General features: G+C 39.4%; 1 pseudogene; it reads left to right on the top strand.

The window, feature by feature from the left end:
* LOC137988625 (lambda-crystallin-like) lies at positions 1–5,760 on the top strand (annotated as a pseudogene).
* Positions 5,761–5,819: the final 59 nt, after the last annotated feature.

Here is a 5,819-nt window from a genome sequence, read left to right as displayed (position 1 = left end):
ATGGTTGAGCAAAAGCTGAAAGATGTTCATAGTATGAAAATATCAAGGGCCGTCACCTTCAAGGCTGTATGTTGACTTAACAAAATGAATACCAGCATCAACAATAGCGGCAAGCTCTAAGCGGAGATCAGGCAGACACCTGTTTGTCAATACAATTCTTAGAGTTAGAAGTCTTTTGTTTTCATTTTATGGAAAGCATTAACTGGCATTCAGGCTGCAATAATTCATTTTGCAATAATAATAGTGCACACTCTAATCTTACAGAGTGAAGATCGATCCTTTACTTGGTAGGTTTCTGCCAGTGACAATGCTGGGCTGAAATCTTTTCCCAAAATTAGTAGGTCAGTGATTGTCAATAAATTGATTTAGTGTATTTTAATACACAATCTTGTGTATTTCTTGTGTATTACAATCTTGTGTATTGTGTTTCTTTAACCCTTTGACGTCCAAACCGACCGAAACTGGCCAGACTAAGTATTTTACTCTGTCTAACGCCAGACGATTTTACTCGTCAATGGGGAACCCCTGGGAGTCAGTGGGTTAATCACTCACTGTAAAGCTGTCCCGTTAAAAGGAAACACAATCCTTTTCAGAGATTATTATCATTATAATTGTTAATACGTACACATTTTTTTAATACCCAAAGACTGTGTGCCAGTTTGTAATTGAAAAATATGTCACGTTCTATCATAAATAAATTCAAAATTTTTCTCTGAATACAAAATTAAGCGGAATCATTTGCATTTTTCAATGTCAAACGAGGTGTGGCAATTGAACTCCATCTCCTTGTTAGCCAGGCCATAAGAAGGCTTTGGACAGCAAGAGATTTGCTGTGGCACAAGAGGTTGATTTGAAAAACTTGTACTTTTACTCAGCTTTCTCAAGAGAATTTTGAATAGCCATTTGCTGTGCTATTTTCAGTCATAACACTTCCAACTGATACACAACACATACTAGAGACACCCGTGACAGGTGTTACGGGTTATGGGTTCAATTGAGCATCCTGTTACTCATTGCAAGGCCAAATCTGAAGATTGCTAACAACTTGTCATGGCCTTTAACTGCCTCTTTGTACTGTATGGTATCTGAAATTTTTGACTTTGCAAATTCACCAATAAAGGTAACAGGGTTCCCTATCAGTAATCAATAGATAAGTAAAGGTTTTTTCCTTCTCTTTCAGGAATGCACCCCAGAAAATCTCGAATTAAAGAAGAAGGTCTTTGACAGCCTCTTGTGAGACCATATTGGCAAGCTCTACGTCCTGTATTGTGCCCTCAAAATTCACTGAATCTTTGAAGCATCGTGACCAATGTATTGTAGCCCATCCAGTGAGTAAAATTCCTAGTTGCACTAGAGAATTTATGATTCTAACTTGACTTGTCCATAGTTAAGTAGTGAGTTTAATGATGTTGATTACCACATGTGATAGTGATGTGAGATTGTGGTGATGATGATGGTGGCCATGCTACTACATGTAGTGTTTGTGGTGGTGATGATGATGATGATGATGATGATGATGATGATGATGATGATGACGAGAATGATCATGGTGGGATGCATCCAATTGCAAGACTTTTCTCAACCACATTTTTAGAGTCACATGCAAAATCACTTCTACGGGCCTTCAATTTCTCGACAAAATCACAGTTACAGTACTTTTACAGGCAGCTTAACTGTCAGTCAAACTAAATCCACACATTTGGATGCACTCCTTGATGATTTTTCCGCAACTTCATTTCTTCTCAAATGCCACAACAGTTACGTTAAAAGATAAAAATGGAGGACAAGCAGCAACTTATACTGTACAAACACAATTAAAACGTATTCGTTAGTTAATTAAAGAGGTGGTAATGGTGACAGACATGATGATGATGATGCAGTGACAAGTCATTCATTCGTCAAGTGCTGTTTTGCTTTATTCATATATACCAAAAATTATTTGTAGTGACTTGTGAAGAAGTCTCATGAGGAGTTTTAACTTGAAGATTTGTTTTTCAATTCTTTAGATTAACCCTCCATATTATGTACCACTGGTGGAGGTTGTACCTGCACCATGGACAGACAGTAAAACCATAGATGAGACAGTTGCAATAATGAAAGAAATTGGACAGTCACCTGTAGTTATGAAGAAGGAAGTCAATGGATTCCTTTTGAATCGTTTGCAATATGCTGTAATCATGGAGGCCTGGAGACTAGTTGAGGTAAAAAACAGGTCCACTTTGCAGACAGGGAATGAAATTGTACTTACTTTCCATCCAAGATTTTAAGAATATGTAAAGACACCAATGTTGTTTACTGCCAATCATACTATGACTGTGAGGTTTCTAGGTATCCCTAAGGAGATCGTCAATCTTTAATAATTAAAGGGGGCAGATAGTATGATGTACCGGGATAAATAATGATATTCATAAATTTCATACTGATCGCTGGCATGCAAATGCCTTATCTCACTTATTGAAAATGAATGTGTTACAGTTGTTTTTGTGTCTTGTTTTAAAAGGTCGATCGTAACTTTTGTCGCTATTTCCGTGCGTTATTAATTTTCTCGCTATCAAGGATCATTAGTAACTCTCCGGTGAATTCGAATCAAAAGTAAAGGGGCAGAAACATTCCTTTTAAGGCTGGTTTACACGTGCAACGCAAGCATATTAAGCATAAGCAGCATGCGCAGGCGCATTAACTTGTTGTTAATAAGTATCTTTTGTTCTAATAAAAGGTAGCAATTATCAAAACGCTATTGCGTCTGCGTATGTTGCTTGTGCTTATGCTTGAGTCGTACGTGTAAACCACCCTTTATGGTGCGGCTAGTCTTGTTGGATTGGAACGAGCACGCAGTTGAGGTTCATTTGGCTCTGACAAAATTTCCCTTCATCTGAACCCCAATGTATTGTGGGCCCTGAGGTCTTGAAGTTCCTTTCTGACCACAAGTACAAGCTCATGAGGGTTTTCCCTTGTTGAACTTCTCGGCTGGGATTGTAAAGTGGACAGCTGGTCTTTAAAATCAGGGACTAATCAAGGGGAGCCTCTATCTCCACTAATTTCTTGAGTCAACCATTTCCCGATAATTAAAGTTTAATTTTGGAAACAGTTGTTTTTTTTTCCCGCGAAACGTATAGACTTTCCCTTGACGCTGAGATAGCTATGTTGTGATTGGCTTTTATAACAGTGGTCGTGCTGAATCTCCCAAGGGAGATTGACTTTTACAACACTCGGCGTACTGAATCTCCCAAGGGAGATTGGCTTTTACAACACTCGGCGTACTGAATCTCCCAAGGGAGATTGGCTTTTACATCATTGAGCGTTGTGATTCTCCCAAGGGAGGCCTTCTAAAAAGAAATCTACTGATGAAAGGGTTGACTCCTAGGCCAAGTATGGGAGATAGAGGCTTCCTTTGATGATCTCCTGTTCAAATTTGGTTTCTTTTATTGACTATGAAATGCTTTGTTCATTTCGGTGTTAATGCAGTAATGGCTTAACGGTCCATGCTGGAGGTGTGTATGTTATGAATCACGCCAAATAACAAATGTCCCAACAGGGAACGAAAACCGCAACTCCTTTTTCTTTTAGTATTAAAGATGCAAGCTTTGTTCTCCCCATAGTAGTAAAGCAATCCCCTCATCCTATATCATGTGACCTGCCCACTCCGTTAATTATTGGCTGATATATTGATGGGCGTAAGCTGCCCAATGATTTGTATTGTCTAAGATGGCTTCTCGTATTCCAAACCTCAGCCAAGTAAAGTTGTCTCAATATTTTTCATAGGATGGTGTTTGTTCTGCAGAAGAGGTTGAAATCACTATGACTGAAGGTCTTGGACTGCGTTACTCTCTGCTGGGTCCCTTTGAAACCATGCAGCTGAATGCAAATGGTTCGTCATCAGTATTGCATGCAATTCACTAATTTATCGTAAAGTCTATGTGGTCATTTTACATATGTCAATTTTAGGTAAAATCGACAGGCAAAATGAAGTCAGTGCGTGTATCCCCGATTTCTCATTAGCCAGTCAGACGGGCTACCTCGCTGGTGGGCGGTTCAACCGATAGTTGGACAGCTAGGAGGAAAATGTTGCGTTTGTGATTGTATTGTATCGCAAATGGTTAGAACTTCCTACTCTTCTAGGACAAGGGCAATAAGCTGTAAACCCCCTCTTACAACGAACTCCCACACTTTCCTCTTTATTTGGGACACGGAGTTTCCAGCGTCGCTGGTAATCAAGGCAGAAGTCAAGCAGTCGTTATTTGGTAATGTGGAAGTCACTAAGGTGCGGAATTGCTGAAAACCACTCTGCGTCTCATTTGCACCTCATAAAAAGGCAAAAGAGCACATAATTGTATCATGCCTCGTTCCTTTTAAAAACTGACTTACTCTTCCGCAATCCCGCAACTCACCCGTGGAGGTCATGCATATAGTCTGCGAATAGGCTTCAATTAACTCAGCTAGATCTCTCTAATTTGAGAAGGAGGTTGAGTACAAAATAGTTTGAACAAAGGAGTCACATTAAAACTTGATGACTTAAGATCGTCCGCGTGAGAGTAGCCCTGAGAAGAACTGTTGCTGGTGACATTGATACCAACAACAGTCTTTCTCAGGACTACCGTTATTCGGATGATCTTACTTCAAAACGTTTTGTGAGGAAGTTGAATGCGTTTTTCTTACCGCAGGAATCAGAGATTACTGTGAGAGATATGGAGCCAACATTGAAAATGTTTGTAAGGAGCAGGGCGGACCACGTTCGCTGGGCGGCGATACATTAGACAAACTTGAGAAAGAACTTGGGAAAACAATGCCCTTAGATCAACTGGACAAGAGAAGGGAGTTAAGAGATCGACGTCTTGCAGCATTAGCCATTCACAGACGTCAAGAAAAAGAAGAAAATTAATGTTTTTCGGTGCAGTAATAGTTACGCCTGTTAATCGATGTTAAAATTTGTATAATTCAATTTGTAAACAACATTCTTGTAGTAGTGAATCGGTGTCTGCCTTAGTTGCCACGTCAATTTAAGTAATCATTTCAACTCGGCCAAAGGATAATTCACCGCAATGCAGGAGTCTCTTGATTGACAAACAATGACCTGTTTTTACGTCACGCAAATGAGATTTAATTGTCATTCCGATTTTTTTCTAAATGAGGCTACGTCGATCACTGCTTGACTCCGCCCTTGACGGAATATGTTTACGTCTATAAGACCGTAACGTCGTCTTAAAATCGAATTTAGTTTACATTGTTGTTGTATTGGTTTGCTTCAAATTTATGTCGGAAAAAAAAAAAGAATGGACCAATTCAGCTGTTTAGGAAAAAAGGCTGATTATCGCAAATTTTCTTTTATATACAGCATATATTTCATGGGCACTTCCATGTTGGATTTAATGAACTCCTTCTGCCTCTGGCTGTTGTTTCATGTAAAAGAAGCTCAAGGCCCAAACAATAGAGACAACTGTAACGTGCAGTCAGATCCAACATGGCGACGCCCAGGCAATAGCGGTATTCAATTTTTTCTTCTGAAGATACAGACTCTTTGCTTTTTAACGTCATTCATTAATTGTCAATGGCACAACTAGTGTGGTTCCAATTAAACCCAAAATCTGAAAACTCCGGCCAATCACTATGGACAAATCGGTACAAAGGGCGGAAAAGTCAGTAATAGTTGGTTTTGGTTGTTTGTCCGATTTTAAGCCAGTCACCACGGCGTAGCAAAAACCAAACCCATCGTCAAAACGTCCGATGAGGTATAATCAATTAATTGAGCATTCAAAATACAAATTCCACTGGCTGTGTTAGATGGTGTTTTTCAAGAGACGGTTGCTAAAAATGTGTCTGCT

This window comes from Montipora foliosa, unplaced genomic scaffold (genome assembly GCF_036669935.1).
Source record: "Montipora foliosa isolate CH-2021 unplaced genomic scaffold, ASM3666993v2 scaffold_423, whole genome shotgun sequence".
NCBI lineage: Eukaryota > Metazoa > Cnidaria > Anthozoa > Scleractinia > Acroporidae > Montipora > Montipora foliosa.
Note: the sequence above shows the minus strand (reverse complement) of the source record. Positions and strands in the feature narration are given on the sequence as shown.